Raw genomic sequence first — 10,429 nt, 5'->3', positions numbered from 1 at the left:
CCAACTATTGAAGCAACTCCCTCCACTAAGCCAAGAGATTGTCAAGGAGAGCTCATAACCTATAACTATTTATTTAGATCTATTTAGTGAACTGAGCCTTCTTCCCCTGATCACAAATTAGCCCAAGGCAGTCTGTTAACCTGTTTACCGCTTCAGACTGCTAGCTAAATATTTCATGTAAACAAATTAGTGCTCAAAAAAGCTTTTCTCCGAATTTTGTTTTCAATACTCCACAGCTGTGGTTATTTGAACTGTGTGATGGGCCACCCAAGTCATGCCTTTCTCATCTCATTTGATGGGCTTACTTCTGCTAACTGATTAAAAAGATAATTTTTTGGGAAAAAAAGGTATTTTTATTACTTTTGCCCGCAAATCCTTAGTGTCCATTGGACTGTTCATCTTTCATTAAGAGTTCCTTGCGTATCTATCACTCTTTCTGGTCTTTTCCTCCTCAGATACAGCCTTGTCTGTCCAACAGCTCCTTCCCTTCTTAACTGTTCATTATAAAACACCACTTCACTACACGTAAGCTTGATTCAGTGTTTTTTTTAAGCTGCTATTAAAAAACGTAATTTATTTCAGAAACTCGAGAGACTATGTTCTCAGGAGACACCATGAAACACTAACTGAAGATCTGTCTTCTCCTGAAGAACCCCACTGTGGCCAAGGGGACTCCAAGGATGAAGAGGAGCTCACAAACATCACTTCAATTACAAGATCTACGCCCTGAATTTTAGGCAGAACGGGTGAGATTTCAGCCATTCTCAGCAATGACCCACTTCTGCTTCCATCAAACTTGCCCAGAGTTCTCGCTCTCCAGGTCAGCAGGAGGAAAGCCAGGCCAGCCCATGCAGCCGCTGAAGTCCCGTGCAAGGAGTAACGCTGCCGGAGAGCAGGAGAAGCACGAAATACAAACCACACAAAACTGTGCAAACTGATCAGGCAATAGTTTACTTCTGTTTAAATTCTCTGACCCAAGAAGAAACGCGTTACTGCTCAGGATGAAAATCACGTTGTATTAAATCATTAGGGCTCTTGGCTCGCATCGCGTTCCACCACAGAGGCAGTGGGATCCACCACGCAGTTTGGGATGTGTCTCTCACCAACACAAAACCAGCGAAAGGCCAAGAGGAGCGTGTACACACCCGAAGGCTTTGGAACAGCCTCGGAGGCAGCCTGAAGCTGGGAAATTGCAGAAGAAACGCTGGAGACTAAAAGAAGCACGTGCCAAAGGGGGCGGCCGGGAACAGCCTGGTGAAAATGTTATAAACGGCTCATGAGGTAAAGCCCATTGAGTGAAATAGGGCTGTGTTAAAAACTATCCCCCACCAGCACCCACGAGTGCGTTCACCTAGTCCTTGGCAGGCCCGCTCCACCCCACCACCTCTCTGCAGCTCCCGCTGCTGTGACACCCCGCGGGCAGTGCAGGCTCCTCCAACGCCTCTGGCAAGCGCAGGCCTGATTTTCGTATCCCCCATCTAGGAATTAAGCTCATTAAAGTGTCATCTCCGAGATCTGCAAACATACTTTATCAAAGCAGAATACTTCTATCAACACATCTGCATGCCTTGTCTTGAGAGAAGGTTGTAATACATCATTGTACTTATGGCAGCACACAAAGAATGTGTAGGTGGGGCCAAACACACCTGTTTCTGGCCCATACCTTTTCATGGCATCCCAACTCCAAATTATGCGTTAAGGTAAATTCTGCTTTGCCTCAAAACAACCTGACTAGACGGTTTACCTACTCCACTGCTTCACATGCCAAAGATTCCCCAAAAGCTGCACTCTCCTATTCCGTGTGCCATTCATTATGTGCTGCATGGGACAGAGAACTCAGTTTTCTTCTCAAAGCCAGGCTGGGAACATGGGACAACACAGTACCTGTCCCATCCCGGCTTTTCATTACGTTTTCATTGCATTTCATGACCAACATGGAATGAGTCCAGGCATTAAGGCCAGGATTTCAAATGCTCTTACTTCTATTCCTCTTTGTGAGATTTTGCCTAGTTCATTCTCAGCAGATACAGCATGGTGCATGTCCTCATATTTTGACACACTGTTTTTCAGATGTTTGAGCCAGATTCTTCCAAGGTGCATATAATATGAAAATTCTTTATTTTCCATCCTTGGATTATACACAGGATCTACCAGAAAATCCACCAGATTGCTCAGAAAGCCAATCGTATCCTGGGCTGCATCGGGAGAAGCGTTGCCAGCAGGGCGAGGGAGGTGATTCTCCCCCTCTACTCCACTCTCGTGAGACCCCACCTGGAGTCTGGCCTCCAATTCTGGAGCCCCTACTACAAGAGAGATATGGACGTGCTGGAACGTGTCCAGAGAAGGGCCACGAGGATGATCAGAGGGCTGGAGCACCTCTCCTACGGGGACAGAGTTGGGTTGTTCAGTCTGGAGAAAAGAAGGCTCCGAGGAGACCTTACAGTGGCCTACCAGGATCTGAAGGGGGGCTACAAGAAAGCTGGGGAGGGACTTTTTAGGATGTCGGGTCATGGTAGGACTAGAGGGAATGGGTTAACACTAGAGCTGGGTCGATTCAGACTGGACGTTAGGAAGAAGTTCTTCACCGTGAGGGTGGTGAGACACTGGCCCAGGTTGCCCAGAGAGGTGGTGGAAGCCCCATCCCTGGAAGTTTTTAAGGCCAGGCTGGACGGGGCTCTGAGCAACCTGATCTAGCGGGAGGTGTCCCTGCCCACGGCAGGGGGGTTGGAACTAGATGTTCTTTAAGGTCCCTTCCAACCCTGACAATTCGATGATTCTACGATTCTACCAACAATTGTGCCAAGTCTTTCAGTTACAATTAGAAAAGAAAAATAAACTGTAAGCTCCTGTATATTACATATGCACAGGATGTGAAATAATGGGTTCCTCATCTTTTATTGAGAGTCCTTGTATAAAAGCACCATAAAAAGAATGAATTATCATTATTAACCATTATAAACTGCATCAGGCATGTATCATAAAGTTCATATAAAACGACATGAAATAGGTACGGTCTGAGTTAGAAATGTTTTCTTTTCTTCACTGCCCTGGACGAGTTTCATACTGGCCGTCTGTCACCCTCCCTGTCAACCTTACTACTGACGACTTTTTGAACTCACTAACGTGTTTACAGAATTAAGCAACTGAAAGTTGTGTGTTCTGTTTGTATAATTTGTCCTGCAATCACACAAAGTGCAAAACCTCTTCAGGAGTAGGATCAGGACCTTATATTGCACTCGTATTTTCATTCTAGTCATGGAATGAATACAAACAACACCTCTCGTCCCTCCCAAACATCTCAATCCTCTCTCCAAAAAAGAACATGAGAACAAAAATCTAAATGTCATTGTCAAAGAGTACAGCAACTAAGAATTCCCTGTTGTGCGTTTGGCTTCGTAGACAATTTAATACTAAGGTTTTATCCTTTTAATGTTTATGAAAACGTTGTGTCAGTTTAAATGAATCTCTATAAAACAAGCAAAATCGTGCAAACCTCAGCCAACGCCATAGAGAATGTTGCTCGAGTAAAAACTATTGCATTTAGACGAACAATGTTATTTCTTTCTTCTCCTGATTGCGCAGAACATATTAAATCAAAGGAAAAAAGAAAAGAAATACAAACAAATGCAACACAATAATAAGCCCCCAAAACAAAAAGCCCAGCACAACAGGGCAACCCACTGGAGAGAAGATTCATTCCCCTCTAAAGAGGATGGGAAAGAAAAACCCCACCATGACAAGCAGGAGTCAGAGCATCCAATGGACTGCGGGGAAAACCTCCCAACACCACGGAGATGGGGGCAGAATGAGACCTGCTGAAGAATTATGACCAGGAAAAAATATTAAGAGGCCATTGTGTTTGCGAAGTCAAGCATTCGTTAATAAAAGCTACAGTTCAGGCTGTCAATATAAATTAAATTCAATCCCCCTTTATGCTGATATAAATTAAATTCAGTTGCATTTTAAATGTGCATTTTAAATCCTATATTGTGAAATAACTCACCATTATTTTTTCATGACACACACCTAATTCAATTCATTGAGTAATTAATACATTTTTAACCATTAATATTTAGTACATAACCCCAAGTTTCGCAAAAAAAAAGACCAACACATTCCAACCAAGCACAAAATGCATTTTTTTAAATTGCTATATATGAACCTTGCCATACGAGTATTCTATAAACACTATTAAATTTAGCTGCACAATACCCACTGCGGTAGGGGGCATCGTTTAATTTATTTTGCAATTGCTGACTTGAGAGAGAGGAGAATAATAACTCCATTGACCCAAAACAATTACTAAATTCCAATGCCCGCTTTAGAAAAAGCCCAAGCATTAACTTATTTCTAACAACATATGCAGCTTGCTTGTCCCTTCTGCAAATTCAGCTGCAGGTGTTTTATGCTGAGCACCCAAAAATGAAAACTACCCAATTACTGGCCCAATTTGTAATTTAAGTGACTCGTCCACAACAACTTTGTAGTCAAAGGACACACTAGAATTTATTTTTGAGAATTTGTAGAGCACAAATTAGGTTGCAGAAGACAAAAAAGAGCCAATGGCAGCCTACCTTCAAAGAAGAAACCGGGAAATATGCACTATTCATCTTTGCTCCCTGGAAAATTGTTCAACAATTTGTTAGAACCTTAAAATAACTTGGGAGAGAAGTAGCCTGTAATTATCAAGAACAAATCATAGCACACCCATTTCTTTCTATGATAAGAGAAGACTTTGATCAAAAAGGGAGAAGTAGAAGAGAACATACTTCTTGGTTAAAATGAGACATTTGATGTTATGCCTCACAACTTTCTCCTAATTAAACATACAGCTTATATAAAACAACTGTAAGCTTGGTGTAAAAACACCACAAAACTATAAAATAAAAAAAAAAATCTATGTAAGGATTCACTGACAAATTGGAAGGATGTTTCCACTGTAGCTGTGTAGAAGTCTACTACGGATCCACATTAACGAGTGATTTCAGTGCCACATCACATGTGAAACACAGAATAGGCACGTTAAATCTCCAAACAACAGCAAAGCAGGAGTACCAAGTATTATGGATTGTGGGATTATGAGAGAGAAGAGACTATGAAAAAATGGAGAAATTTGGAAGCAGAGGGGTGTTTTTTCCTGAAATAATACCACCATTATCAGAATTAGCCTGGAAGCTAGTAACGTCTAACGCATTTTCAACAAAGTTTTCAGAATTCCTTTCTCAGCTTATTTATCTGGATGTTTGTTCCCAACCTTACGTGGAAACAGAGGCAGGCTGAAAAGCATTAGTGGGAATTTGTCAAGTTGGCAAAGTGATCATCTGCAACACAAATGTCGACAGTCGTCTTCCAACCAGAGTTAAATATCGACACATGTAATACTAAATGACGCTTTTGACAACTTTCAAATTTTATCACAAGTCTTACGATCGAGATTTCTGCTAAATCCTGCAGTCACGCTACCTGAAGGAATCACAGTTTTTCTTTTAAGAGGCAATATGCTAAGCCGCACCTTTATGGAGAGCTCACAGCTTGAAGCTGAAACAAGTACAAAATCCCTCACATTTATTACTGTTAATAATTTCATAATGCTTAAAGAAATTGCGTAATCTTGGAGAGCCTGATCTTTTACTTCGAGGTTGATAATAATGAAATGACAACAACCAGATGTTTAGAGAAACTGCAAAGGGAAATCTCAGCTGGGACTCGACAAGACAAACAAACCCAATGATTAAAAAGACAGACATTTTTATAGCCACAACAGCTTCCTGCAGAGAAATATCTTGATCCTGGGCCAAATCCCCGAGTCCTGTAGGCTACAGGCCTCGAACTCTATTTTTATTAAGACTTCCCTTGAGTAGGTTTCTTCTGGAGTGGTAGGTTACTGGCCGAGGTAATTAGCACCTGTTTTGTGGATAATACTGTCATTCTTTCAGGACTAGTATTATTAGCTGCCATGTCTTAACAGCTTTTTAAGGAAAGGAATCCTGTTCCTTATTTGTACCTTTGCTGCTCAATTACGCTCTCTCAAGAATAAAGGAGACACCTGCATTAGCTGAGAGCCAGACCTAAGGCACTTTAGTATCCCTTCAAATGTTTGCTGCCTTCTAAGAAGAACTGTTTAGGTTTGACCTACCTCCGTATTTATCCCCGTTACACAAATATGCATTCAAGGAAGAGCTTGGAATTGTGATAAACTGTTTAGGTTTGATCTACCTCCGTATTTATCCCCGTTACACAAATATGCATTCAAGGAAGAGCTTGGAATCGTGATAAACCTTCCTGGCCAAACGTATCCAAAACTTCCATGGGAACTCTAGGGATCCCCTTTGCTCCGAGGGCGGTTTGTTTTCAAATGGGAGTATCTTTATAGATGTAACTCCAAGCGCATACCTCCAACAGCTAATCAAGTCCCCTAGGGCCTCATACTGTAATAGCTCATTTAAGTAAAAAAGTTTAAAAAAACCCAAAAGACTTAAAAGATTCCTCAGAGACCAAACAACAACAAACAAAAACGTACTCCTTACCTCTCTGCAACGTATTAAAACAGCTCAGTGGATTTTTACCCTGAAAATAGAAATGCAGAAGGATTTTAATGATTTTTAGCCATCTTTTCAAAGACACGAGGGGTGACTGAGGCTTACGCATTTGGTAGCTACCTGGTTTGAAACAGCTTCACTAACTCCTGGTCACCCATTCCCATCCCTGCACTATCCACTAGGATGGACGGGGGAAAGCATTCCCACACAGTTATCACAGGGAAATTTTGGAGAGAAGGGAGAAATTTATAGCCATAAAATAACGAAAATTCGTGCTCTATATTACACCTTGTAAATGTAAATGAGTTACAACGTATTTGAGAATTAAATTGAGCATGGAACCAATTAATAAGCATCCTCAGGCATCACAGTGACCCATTTGTGCAAAGCATTAAGGAAAAACATTTAATGGCGGATTCCCCAAATCCAGTCTTTTGAGGTGAAACAACACATTTGATTTCTGCTTCACGAAGAGGTTGGGAAAAGCATTTTAGGAAGAGCTAGAGACATTTATTTCAATGTTTCTTTGAAAACTGAAAAACAAAGTTCAAAACTTTCTATGTCAGTTAAAATATAGAACACATGGATGTTTTAACCATTCAGATCTAAAGATTATAGTTAACGTTAAATTTATCACAAACAATACAAACTGAAGTATTAATTCAGTGGGATAAATGAAACGGAGAGACGGTTCTGTAATCAAAAGGAAACAGGGAAATATCAGACTCCTGTCTTGCTGCCCTCGTGAATTTATGCATTCCAATAGCAACTAAGAATTTCTCTTTCTCCCAAAACAGAGACTTTCCTCCTGTCCCAGCCGGACATGGCAAAAATGAAAAATGACTCGCCAACGGTGTTGTGATTTAAGCCGGCTGCATTCTCCCTCTCATTAATTGCATTTGAATTTGGTATCTGCAGAACATACACTGGATAAAGACAAAACCACTCCGGTGAATTTTTATGGCTGCTTTTTTTTTTTTTTAACTTTGCTTTTTACCTCAGCTCTAAGAAACACTGCATCTGCAAGGAAGGAAGAAATCAAGTTTGGGATTAGCAGATGATAATTCTTTCAGCAGTAAGCACAATCATTAGTCATCAGTCAGTAATATAAAACTCGGTTGGTAAATCCTTGCTGCTATTGACATCTGAATTCCATTTACGAACTTAATTTTTCCCATCGCTAGCAATACCAGTGAGGCTCGCTGTTTACCCCTTCATTTAAGGAAAAAAAACCACTTTTTATTTGTAGCTTCTGCTTCCAGATTATCTTTTTTAAAAAAAAAAAAAGGCAAGTGAAAATTTCTATTATTGTTTTAAATAATTAAATAATGCTTCATCTAAGGCAGAGGCTGTGAAGCGCAATCAGGAATACAAACGCATAACTAGTGATAATGATGTTTGTTATTATTATCAGTGGCATAACCACAGAAGAGAATGCTGCCCTTTGTATTGCGTATGTCTATGATTTATAGGTGACAGGTAGACAGTTAAATGAAAACACTTCCCTCCAGCACGAGGTGAAGTAGCCTGGTGCACTGTGGAAACCAGGAAGAACGACGGGTAACTCGTGAAGACCATCAGAAGAAAATTAATGTGCCTGTTTAATGAACCGCAGAATCATAAATCACATTCTAGCAACACATGGCTATCACAGCCAGGGGGTCCATTTGGAGAGCACACTACTTACCACATTCGTAAGTGCATTTTAAGATAAATAAGTAAAATAACATTTCAAAGTATGCTGCAGATATGTTAACAGAGCTATAAAATGCATACTTATATTTTTGTTAAATATGTTAACTATTAATAAAAAACATGTTATCTGTTTTAACCATACTATCTTCAGCGTTCGGTCTGTACTGTATGCAGTTAAAAGCTGTATGTTCCATCACTGCTCAATTATTCACAATAAGTAGTTCATTATTAAAGGTGTAATCATGATAAGTTCATTACTAAAGATATAAACCACATGAATTTATGCTAGGGAGAAATGTACTCACTGATGACAGGCTGGCTTGACAGCGCAGGAAACTTATATGGCCCCAATCCAGCAATGTACTTAAGCAAATGCACAATTTTACGCATTTATATAGTTGTGTTGGTTGTGTTCGGATCGTTTAAATACATAGATACGGGCTCAGGTATCTGCTTAAGCAAAGCCCTCGCACCTGTGTGTACAGCTGCTGTCGTGGTGCCATGCCCACCGGGCTTCCAGGAAACCTCCCCAGAAGCTGCGGAGAAGTTTATGGCAATTTAATCCCTGGACTATCCCCCAAAGCCGCCCCCGAAGGATGGAACCTGTGAGTCTCATAGAAGGGACATTAAACATAGTGATAAGGACACAGTTTCATCCAAAAGACCTCTAAAAATTTTTGGACCGCGGAAGTCTGTTTCATCACTAAATTTATCTTCTCATTGTTTGGAGACACGGCCACCAAAATGCGTTTGAACTGCGGGAATGTCACTGGCCATCGAACACGTCACGTGTTATGGAGGACGGGTTTCAGCCCAATAACCTCATCAGTTCTCCTCACCTTCCCCGAGAAAACCAAAGGCTACTGGGCAAAGGCTTGACAACCAAGATGATCGTGCAGCTAAGACATGAGAAGCAAATTACAACGCCCATAACCTAATTATCCCTACACCTGTAAGGGCAGCACTGAACGTCGCCATGCAGCAACCGATGGCGCCTGGGGGCCCCGAGACGCGATGGACGCTACACGAGGCGGCAAATTCCAAAGCCGGGGGTGAAGCCGAGACCAAGGCCTGCCAGAGGCGGGCGAGTTCGGCCAGAGCCCCCCCTCGCCGAGACCAAACGCCCCCGGGCCCGGCGACGGCGCGGGGTGCCGGGTCCCTCTCGGGCGGCCCCGGCCCTGAGAGGGCGCGCGCGCCCCCTCAGCGCCCACCTGAGGCGATGGCGGCCGGGCACTGCAGGCCGCGATAGGCCTCGCGAGGGGCCCGGGCTCCCCCGGCGGCGGCGAGAAGCCCTCCCGCCACCTCCCCCCAGTCCCGGGGCCCCACCGCCCCGCCGCAGCGGGGGGGGGGTATGACGGAGCGGGGGGGCCGCGCCGTCCCACCCCGCACCGTCTGCGCCTCAGCTCGGGCTCCGGGAGAGCCGGGGGGGGAGCGGCGGCCCCCGCCTCCCGGTGACGTCACCGCGCCGCCCACCAATCCCCCCGCCGCTCAGCGGCCCAGAAGGAAATGACGTCACCGTATCCCTCCGCCGGCCAGGTCCCCTTTTTTTGTGTGTGTGTGTGTGTGTATGTGTGTGTGTGTGTGTGTGTATATGTGTGTGTCTGCGGACGCCGCGCGTGTATCAGCCCGCCGGGCGCGCTTTTTTTCCTTCCCTCGCTTTTGCCGGGAGGAGGGGGGGGGAGACTGGGGCGGGGGGAGACACAGGCGGAGCCGCCCCCTACGGGAGCGCAGGGAGGCGACCAGAAACACAGAGAATTCCTCCTCCTTCTCCTCCTCCTCCTCCGCGCCGCGCTCGGGGGTCCCGGGGGCCGATGCCACCTGCCCCCCCCCGCCGGTCGCCTCGCCCGGGGAGCGGCGGAGCGAGGGCCCTTTAAGAGCGAGCGGCCGCGGCTGAGGCGGTGGTGGGAGAGCGCGGCGGCGGCGCGGCAGGTGAGGCGGCGCGGGCCCGTTATGTGGGGGGCGGCGGTGACCGTTGGAACCGGTTCGAACCGCCCGGGTCTGGGGGAGAAGGGGGGGTTGTTGGGGGGGGGGGGCAGCCGGGCCGGAGCGCGGCGTACACAAAGCGGCGGCGGCGGCGGCGGGAGGAGGGAGGACGGGGAGGAGCCGCGGCGGCGGCCCCCGCTGGGCGGCGGAATGTCCCCCCCGCCCGCCCGGCCGGGTGCTGAGGGGAGGCGGAGGGATCCGCGCACACCCCC

The 10,429-nt window shown here is 45.0% G+C and overlaps 1 protein-coding gene and 1 long non-coding RNA gene across 4 annotated transcripts in view; one reads left to right on the top strand and one right to left on the bottom strand.

Moving 5' to 3' along the window:
• Positions 1-2,892: 2,892 nt before the first annotated feature.
• On the bottom strand, positions 2,893-9,642 carry LOC128901140 (uncharacterized). Its single transcript, XR_008463424.1, has 3 exons — positions 6,528-9,642; positions 4,575-4,619; positions 2,893-3,815 (listed from the first exon to the last, which is right to left on the bottom strand). It is a non-coding gene; the product is annotated as an uncharacterized LOC128901140 (long non-coding RNA).
• Positions 9,643-9,751: 109 nt separating this feature from the next.
• The window catches only part of POGZ (pogo transposable element derived with ZNF domain), a 36,371-nt gene continuing 35,693 nt past the window's right edge, over positions 9,752-10,429 (top strand). For 2 of the 3 annotated variants that reach the window (XM_054182470.1, XM_054182467.1), the window contains exon 1: positions 9,757-10,163. The gene's annotated coding sequence lies outside the window, so the exon portion shown is untranslated. Of the gene's footprint in view, positions 10,164-10,429 lie in introns of all 3 variants that reach the window. The other variant, XM_054182472.1, reaches the window with a different exon arrangement.

The sequence above is a fragment of the Rissa tridactyla genome, chromosome 23 (genome assembly GCF_028500815.1).
Source record: "Rissa tridactyla isolate bRisTri1 chromosome 23, bRisTri1.patW.cur.20221130, whole genome shotgun sequence".
Classification (NCBI taxonomy): domain Eukaryota; kingdom Metazoa; phylum Chordata; class Aves; order Charadriiformes; family Laridae; genus Rissa; species Rissa tridactyla.
The sequence above is the reverse complement of the archived record's forward strand: the minus strand, read 5'-3'. Positions and strand labels throughout refer to the sequence as shown.